This window comes from Myotis daubentonii, chromosome 9 (genome assembly GCF_963259705.1).
Source record: "Myotis daubentonii chromosome 9, mMyoDau2.1, whole genome shotgun sequence".
In the NCBI taxonomy this organism is placed as follows: Eukaryota; Metazoa; Chordata; class Mammalia; order Chiroptera; family Vespertilionidae; genus Myotis; species Myotis daubentonii.
Window position 1 is genome coordinate 42,391,831 of NC_081848.1, and position 9,843 is coordinate 42,401,673.

Below are 9,843 nucleotides of genomic sequence, written 5' to 3' on the forward strand. Positions count from 1 at the left end.
AGTCATTTATTTGTATGGCTCTTCAAGCAAACGTCATGTGTTTGCTGAAGTTTCCCAAGTGCCTGCTGGGAACAGGGCCCTGTGTGGGGGAGGTCCAGGGGACCAGAAGAACCACTGAGAGTGGGGAAAAGATGGGGGGGGGGGTTGCACACAGAGCTGGGAAGGAAGTGGACATGTGAAAACTGCACCCCACAACTACTCCAATTAAATTCATTCACAACAAAGCTTCCTGTCCCCGCTCCCTGCCCCGACTGTAGAAATAATGCTTCTACATTACAGACATTATGAAAAAAAAAAGAAAGCACAAAATAAAAAATTCTGACAGTCCGGATCCACACAGATAACTGCTGTTAAGATTTTGGTGTATGTTATACTAGAGTTTTCTATGCATTTTACTTTATATAGATATATAATTGCATACTCCGCTTTTTTTTTTTTTCATTTACATTTACCATAACAGCATAAGCATTTTCCTGGGTTTTTAAAACCTATCCAGTTAAATCCTACCCTGTTGATTTCAGCCCATTATTCTAATGAAAATCCTTAACCTGTGTTGGGATTTGGCTGCCTCTTCCCAGGATAGAATGGTGCTGGGTGCCAATCTGGAGGAAGGGGTGAGGGAGGAGGAGGAGAAGAATAGCTGAAGAGGCGAAGAAGAAGGGGAAGGGAAAGGGGAAGGAGGAGACAAAAGCAACGCTACAAGGTTCATTCTCTTTGTCCTCCTCTGCCCCTCAGACTATGTTTCTCAATATTGAAAAGTCCGAGGGCACTTACCTGACGCCCAGAGTCACCTGGGCTCACTCAATGCCCTTCTGACACTTTCCCCTGTTCATTCCATACACCCAAGTCTACAAGGAAGGAGATCCCACCTTGAAAAAACCCTCCTTCCCCAGGGGCCGGTCCTGCCAACCCTGAGCAACACAGGCCCTGCTGCAGCCGTCCAGCCCACACTTGAGTCCTCTGCCCACTCGTCACATGACCTGGAGTCCAGGGCTCTGTAGTGCGGTCACTTTCTCTTGACCCAGAGTATGCTCAGCATGCCAGAGAGTCCCCAGAGCTCCAGGTGGGCAGGCAGAGTGTGGAACAGAGCAGAGCAATCACCTTCTCTGCACTGGATGCTATGCCTCTATTCATGCAGCCAACATTGACTTGGCTCATGTAGAGGTTGTGGTCAGCTCAAACTCTGAGCTTCTTTTTGCATAATTGTTGGTAAACCAGTTCTCCCACATGCTGTGCTTGAACAATCATTTGAAGAAATCTAATGTAAGACTTGATACTTTGCTCTCTTTATATATTTGCATTATGGTTTTTAGCTCTCCCTCTTGGCTTCTTATCATGGGTGAATTTGATACATGTGTGTCATGTCTTTATACAGCCTATTGGTAAGATGGTAACCTGAACTGGGCCCAAGACAGAAATTCCCTTATCCAGAACCCCTGCATAAGTTTGATCAGCTTCCTAAATACCTCTGAGGAAATCACCTTCTTAAAACATCCAATCATACACAGGTATACACACAAAAGAATTGAAAACAGGTACTAAAACAAATACATTATATATGTGCTTATTCGTAGCAACACTATTCACAATAGCTCAAAGGTGGAAACTACCCAAATGTCCATCAGTGGATGAATGGTTACACAAAGTATGCCCTGGTGGGTGTGGCTCAGTTGGTTGGGCATTGTCCTGTGCACTGAAAGGTTGCCCGTTTGCTTCCCAGTCAGGGCACATGCCCGGGGTTCGGGCTTGGTCCCCATTGGGGGGCATGCAAGAGGCAGCCGATTAATTCTCTCTCTCTCTCAATATCAATAAAAAAATCTTTAAAAAAAGAAACAAAGTGTGGATAATGGGATATTACTCAGCCATAAAAAGGAATGAAGTTCTACCTGGTGGCGTGGCTTAGTGGTTGAGCATTGACCCATGAACCAGGAGGTCATGGTTCGATTCCTGGTCAGGGTTGCAGGCTTGATCCCAGTAGGGGGCGTGCAGGAGGCAGCCAATCGATGATTCTCTCTTGTCATTGTTGTTTCTATCTCTCCCTCTCCCCTTCTCTCTGAAATCAATTAAAAAAAAAAAAATATATATATATATATTTTTTTTTTTTTACAAAGGAATGAAGTTCTGATACACGCTACAACACAGATGAACCTTGAAAACCATATTCTATGTAAAAGGAGTCAGACACAAAAGGTCACATATGATTTCATTTATATGAAATATCTAGAATAGGTACAGGGCCCAAGGGGAGAGGGGAATAGTGAATGACTGCTTAACAGATATGGGGCTTTCTTTTGGAATGATGATAATATTTTGAAGCTAGATAGAAGGAGTGGTTGAACAACACTGTGAATGTGTAAATGCCACTGAATTGTGCATTTCAAGATGGTTAATTTTATGTTCAGTGCATTTCACCTCAATAAAATAAATTGCATCCGCAAAAGAAAAAGTGCAATGATTTCAGCAGATAGCCTAGTGTGAGTATCGGGGACACTGAGATGAATGAGACCTGCTACCTGCTAAAGCTGGGTTGAGCCCAAAATGTTTGAAGCTGAGAGGGGCTACCTTCTGAGATTCACCTTGCACATTGTGGGTGCCCCTCACTGGTTACTATTCTGACCACCATGCAGACAGACTTCCAGAGCTGCTGCCCCTCCCGTCGTAGTGACTTGGGTTGGTACGACACACAATGCATCCTCTTAGTAACTTAGCACTGGAGAAACCTGTCAAACACAGCCTTAGCCATGTGATCAAGGTTAGCATTAACCGTAAGTCATGTTGATCTTATGTACTTTAGATCTGAGGTGACGAGAATGTCACTACACCTGTGTGATCTTACTCCCAAGAACTCATAAGTCCCATCTAATCATGCGGAAAACACCAGAAAAAAATAAAACAAAAAACTAAGAGATAGTCTACAAACTGTCTGACCAATATTCCTCAAAACTGCCAAGGTCATCAAAAACAAGGAGGGTTTGAGCAACTGTCCCAGACTAGAAAGGGGGTAGGGAGGCATGATGATTCATGTGATGTGGTACCTGGGACAGAAAAAGGACATTAAGTAAAAGCTAAAGAAACCCAAATGAAGTATGGACTTGAGTTAGGTAATAATAATGTATCAATATTGGTTCATCATTTGTGACAAATATAAGATGTTACAATAAAGGAACAAAGTAGGGGTGCACAAGAATCCTCTATACTTATCTTTGCAACTTTTCTGCAAATATAAAACTATTCTTTTTAAAAGTTTATTTATTTTTAAAGCTTATTTTAAAATATTATCTTAAAAAAATGCAATCTTTTAAAGTCCTTCCTTATAGGAGCTATAACAAGGCTGTTCAGACAGAGATGACACAGGAAAATGAACAGAGTGTGGTGTGACCTACTGGTATATCAGATGACACTTGTTCTCCGGGGGAATAATTGATCCCAGGGACTTGCTTTCTGACCTGCCTCTTCCTGATTTGGGAGCACCCCTGTAGATACCAATACCTTTAAAAACCCAGACTAAGAGAGTCCGGGTCTCTCCTCCATAGCCTGGGACCCCACAGCAGCTCTGCTTTGCAGGCCCTGAACCACATACCTTCCCCAGGGGACTTATACCAGGAAGAACTTAAGATGAGACATCTCACTGTGTTCCCACAGGGCGGAGTCTCCAGGCCTGATGCTTATGTTCTAAGTCAACAGTAGAATATCTTCACCCAACATAACATCCACAGATGCCCCCGCCCACTAATCAGGGGCCATTTCCTTCTCGGATGAGCAAACATTCCTCCCTTTGGTGCAGGAGGACATCATGGCTTTGACGGAGGCCTTTCTCAAATACAACTGCATTGCAGGGAAGTGTAGAAATTAAGGGGGAATTAAGAGGGATGGTTTAGCATAGACAACCCTAGATTCAAATCCTGATCCCATCACTTCTTAATTTACGAAGACACGATGAACCTCAGTTTCCACAACTAAAAAATAAGGATACTAATAATGTCTATTTTATAGGATTTTTGTAGGATGAGATGAGGTAATTCATGGAATGTACTTAGCACAGGTCTCAGGCTTCTGTCAAGGTCCTAGGATGAAACTGATGAGAAGGTCACAGGCTCCAGGGAAGTGGCACCTGCCACTAAGGCCACAAGTCCGTTATGATACAGAAGCCAGAATAGAGGGGAGGGCGGGCTGGATCACGGAGCCAGTGGGAGAAAAGGAAGGGAGTTTATTCATGGCCAGACTTCACTCTGCGGGTTATCAGTGAGGAGGCTATTGCAGAGTGGCTCTCAAGGTCTTGTGCGTGGTCTGCACCCAACAGTACCTTACATTTACCAGTTTTACATGATAAAACTGCCCTGTGAGGACTAGCCCTGCACCAGGCACACACCTAGGGAGCCCAGGGAGGTCCAGGTGGTCCAAGACATGCATTGATGTGACCTGAGCTTCTGGAGTGTCTGTGATGTGCCAGACATTACCCCTCTAGTTGCTGGGCCATGAGGAGGCCTGGGTGGTACACGCAGGGACAGTCAGGGTGGCAAAACAGTCAGAAGTCTCAGGGTATATAAGCCCTAATTGGACCCTGGTGCCCAGCAGTGTGCTTGGCACACAGTAGGTGCTTATTTATTTTTTTTTTTGGGGGGGGAAGGGGTTACCAAATTACTTTATTTGAAGGAATGATATAAATGAAAGAACAAAAGTAGATTGTTTGACACAACTTATAGAGAAGGTATAGGCAACCCCAACTTGATTTCACTGCCTTGGTGACCAGGGAAGTCCGCCCAGTGGGTATGGGCAGCCAGCATAAGGTTTAGCTCTCATCACTGTCTCTCAGGGTGTGCTTGTCAAAGAGATACTGCACCATGTCAGATTTCGGGGGCCTCCATCTGGCACAAGTTGGTTACATGGTCACCCAAGTCTTTGATAGATTTCACCTCATTCAGATAATGAGTCTCAATTAAGTCACACAAATGAGGGTTGTCTTTGTCAGTGGCTGGTTGGTACGATTCTGGTGGTGACTGATTCCCGCTTTTCCCAAGCATAACGCACACTCCATTGCATTCAGTCCTTCCTCCCAGTCGTCACAGTCAGGTTTCTTCATACCTTAAGGATTATTTGGCCACCTCATTGGTTCTGCAGTTTCATCAGTTTCTCAGCATGTCCCCTCTCCTTATGAGATTGGTGAAGGAAATATTTGACAAAGTGATTCAAAGCCACGTCATCTCGGTGGAAGTAGTAAGACATGAACAGGCAGACATAGGAGGCATAGAGCGCCAGGTTGACCTGGCAGTTAATGGCGGCCTCTGAGTTCTAGTGGTAGTTCTGGTGCACCTGTGAGGGAGACTAGGTTATCATGGTGGGTACAGGGGGGGCCTTGGGGTGGCCCAAGGGCACTGTGAGGAGGTGGTGGAGGGCTGGCTCTGAGCAGCAGGCTGGAGTCGGGGTCTAGCATGGGTTCCATCCAAGCACTGTTGGAGCAGGAAATTGTGGGAACTCTTTGCAAAGACTGTCAGTAGGTGCTTATTGAGCAGGCAAATGGGAGAATGCAATGTGAGGTGTGAAAGAGGGGACATTTTATTCAGGCGAGTAGTTTGCAAATGGGGAAATGCAGCCTCTGTTGGATGCTAAAAGTTTGTCTTTTATGGAGAAAGTTCCCAGCCTGGTTCCCAGTTTGGTCCATTGTTATGCAAATGAGGAATCTAAATTTTCATAACTGATTGGTCCAAACAGTACAATCCTGACTGGTCAGAACTGTGCATTCTGATTGGTTGTTGTGGAGCAGTTCTGATTGGTCAGTATATAGTTGCACAGTTCCCATTGGACCATCAGGTCCCTAAGTCCACTGGTCAATATTGCACCAGGAGCTCCCCTAACAAGGTTGACTCAGCAGAAGCCCAGTGCTGGAGGTTGAAAGCTCAGCCTGCAGCTTTCCCCCGAGACACAGTGTGTGAGGAGCTTCCATCAATATTGTCTGCTAGACCCTGGTTATGAATTTGGACCCAGTTTACCAGGGGGAGTCTTTCTTGGTAGATATATTCCTTCTTGGGGTTCACACTATCCTCAAGGCTTTCACGGTCTAGCAGGGGAGACACGGCACACCACACACCCAGGAAGAAGCTGGCCTAGCAGTGGCCGTTGGATACCTTGAGGGAGTGGAGTACTTCCTGGGTGACGTGGAGGAGGATGGTGTGAGCCTGGTTGCAGAGCAGGAACACTGCTGCACGTACAGGGCCTAGAGTGCTGGGCTTGCTGCATGACTCAGGGCAGGGCAGGGCTGTGGGCTGGAGGAAGGGTGGGGCACCCAGGAAAGTGCCAGTAAACCCCAGGAGGAGCCAGCCTCATCCCTCCCTTCCTTCCTTCCTTCCTTCCTTCCTTCCTTCCTTCCTTCCTTCCTTCCTTCCTTCCTTCCTTCCTTCCTTCCTATACTGCTTCTGGGCAAAGGCCACTGCAGAGGTTCACGGATAAACAACAGCTTTGATGGCTTCTGCAACGTAAGTAGCAAAGATCAAAATGGCATAAAACACCCTGGCCGGTGTGGCTCAATGGTTGAGTGTCGACCTCTGAACCAGGAGGTCATGGTTTGATTCCCAGTCAGGGCACATGCCCGGGTTGAGATCCGCAGTAGAGGGCATGCAGGAGGCAGCCGATGGATGGTTCTCTCTCATCACTGATGTTTCTATCTCTCCCCCTGTCTCCCTTCCTCTCTGAAATCAATAAAAAATATATTTTTTAAAACGGCATAAAACTGGAATAATTTTCTCAGTACCAAAAATAAGCAACAGCTCAAAGATTACTTTAAAAAATAAGGGCAGCTAAGTGTAATTGAGCTGGAGCATCTGCATTGGGCAAAGCTGGGTTAAAATCCTGGCTTAGCCTAAACATCTAGTGCAGTGGTTCTCAACCTTCCTAATGCCGCAACCCTTTAATACAGTTCCTCATGTTGTGGTGACCCCCGATTTCATTGTTACAAATTGAACATAATTAAAGCACAGTGATTAATCACAAAAACAATATGTAATTATATATGCTTTCTGATGGTCTTAGGGTGACCCCTGTGAAAGGGTTGTTCAACCCCCAAAGGGGTCACGACCCACAGGTTGAGAACCGCTGATCTAGTGCCTAAACTCCCCCAGCAAATCACCTAAACTCCCTAAGCCTCAGTTTCTTCTTTTTAAGTCTGGCACTGGAGATTATGTCTGTAGGGGGCCTGGCCCATCCAGTAGGGGTTCAGTGACCGGTAGGTAGACATCGCCTGTCACTGTCACTGCACCACCCCAGACCATGGCTGTGAAGGGCCTGGGCATTCATGCTAAATGCCACAGGGGCCCCCACAAGGGGCAGAAAGTCACTCATCTTTCCTAATATTGTTGAGTGACTATGATCATCTAAAATTTCCCCAGCAACAGCCTATGCCCAAGAGGAGAGAACAGTGCGGTCCCCTGGTTCTCAGTCAGCCGCAAGGAGCTCACCCATCTCGCAGCTCTCTGTCAATCCATGTCCTGTGTTGGGTTCTCAGCCTAGTCCTAGAGGGCATGAGAGAAGAGGAAGGCCCAGCCCCTGCCTCCAGAAGTGTAGACTCTCACAGGCCAGGCCACTGTGAGGAGTAGCACACCTGATATGAAGCCTCCCAGGCCATGGTGCACAGCACCTGACAGCTGCCCAGTTCTGGCTCTTTGCATGGTGACTGCTCGGTCTGGTCTGCACTGTCCTCCATGGCAGCCACACTCCTCTCCTGGTTGTTCCCTGCACATGCCAGGCCTCCTCCACCTGTGCTCTTCCCTCCATCTGGGAGGTCCTTCTTCCAACTCGATGGGGAAGGTCTGCTGGGAGGCCCTCTCTCCTCGGTTCTCCCTCAGCATTTTCATTTCTTCCACTAATATTGATTGAAGTCTGCTGTGTGGTAGGACTTGAATAAAACAAAACGTGGGCCCCACCTGTGTGATGCCTCCGGGCACATGGATGCCTCAGTCCTTGTGACAGGGCAATTATCTCCTCAGTCTGTGATTGTATATCTGTCTCCCCACTAGCCTGTGAGTTCCATGGAGCAGGGGCTGTGTCTGTCCTGATCTCTGTTGTGTGTCCAGCACCTGCTACATAGAGGGTGCTCAGTTGGTTGAATGGATCCATGTCAGTGTCAGACAAGGAGCCTGACAGCACTCTGGGAACTCAGAAGAGGCAATCCTGATGCTAAAGAAAATCCAAGAAAGGGTTCCTGCAATGGGTATAGTTTGCATAGGAGGGGAGGGGGGCAGGAATAGAGCAAGGGTGTGGAGGTAGGAATGATCCTGGGCTGTGCCGGAGATGGTATGAAGACCTTCCTGCCTTATTGGGAGGAGCAGTGGGGAGGTTAGCTGAATTCAGGGCAGGAGGAGTTCAGATGCTGCCTCTTAGAACCTCAGGGCCTCTCTGCCTTTCTACACAGTTCTTGGTTTCCCCCACCTCCTCGTTCTCTCTCCCTCATCCCTCTATCTCCTAACAAGACATCAAGAAGTCCATGGGCAAGGGACTCAAAGAGCAGCAAGGTAAGTGGCCAGAACTCTGGTCATCTGAGAGTCTAGGACAGTGGTTCTCAACCTTCCTAATGCCGCGACCCTTTAATACAGTTCCTCATGTTGTGGTGACCCCCAACCATAAAATTATTTTTGTTGCTACTTCATAACTGTAATTTTGCTACTGTTAGGAATCATAATGTAAATATCTGATATGCAGGATGTATTTTCATTGTTACAAATTGAACATAATTAAAGCATAGTGATTAATCACAAAAACAATTTGTAATTATATATGTGTTTTCCGAAGGTCTTAGGCAACCCCTGTGAAAGGGTCATTCGACCCCCACAGGTTGAGAACCGCTGGTCTAGGACTTTTCGCGGTTGAAGTCCCAGCTCCAATCACCTTCCCCACCTGGAGATAAAATACAAGTCACCCAGTTAAAGTTGAATTTTAGATAAATGATGAATAATTCTTTAGCATAAGTAATATTTGGGACATGCTTATACTAAAAAAGTATTTGTTTCTTATCTGAAATTCATAGTTTTATTTGCTAAACCTGGCAACCCTTTTCCCACCCACCCCCACCCCCATTTCAGAATCTGTCACTCACCTCTGCCTCGAGCCCCCGGGGAACCATCAGAGCGGTCCTGGGACATTCTGACAGAATAGGAATCCAGGGCTAGAAGAAACGTTAAAGGTTGTTTAGCCCACCACGCCCTGATGTGTGGACTAGGAGACCGGGACCCAGAGCGGACAGGCGCCGGCCAGCTCCTGGGCCCCTTGCACCTCCTTGGCTACTACTTGGGCCTCCTGGAGAGCAGAAGGGGCCTGAGGAAGGCAGTGCGTCTCCCTGTTTCTGCTCTGACACCCCCACCCCTGCTGCGGGCATTTTCCTGGATCCTGGCACCCCCAGGTGACTCATCTCTACCTGCCAGGCTAGATCTAGGGCAGTGCCCAGGCCCAGGCGAGGCTGAGCGGTCCTGGATGGAGGGGTCTCGTGGGCAGGAGAGGGTGGGTGGGGCTGGACCTCGTGGGAGAGGCTGGTCTTCCAGGCGGCTCATGGCCTGGCCATCCCCTCAGGCCCTTCTGATAGCCAGGCCAGGTGGGACCCTCAGAGATGTCTCAGCTCGCCGACCCTGCCAGCCTCACTATCTCATCTCACAATGCCGGTCCACGGAGTGCTGCGCATCCTCCAGCTCCTAATCCTTACATTCCCGCACCTTAGTCCTCTGGAGAGTCCATGGTAGGAATCCGCTTGTACCCAGGGGGAATGGATAAACAAAGGAGGCAGAGGCAGGGAGTCGGGGCAGGGGCTTGGCCAAAGTCACTCACACCACAAGCCGGGTTTTCTCTGTGGAATAACCAGTGGAA

General features: G+C 47.6%; 1 pseudogene; it reads right to left on the minus strand.

Annotated features, from left to right (window-relative positions):
• Positions 1-4,693: 4,693 nt before the first annotated feature.
• LOC132242077 (ferritin heavy chain-like) lies at positions 4,694-5,334 on the minus strand (annotated as a pseudogene).
• Positions 5,335-9,843: the final 4,509 nt, after the last annotated feature.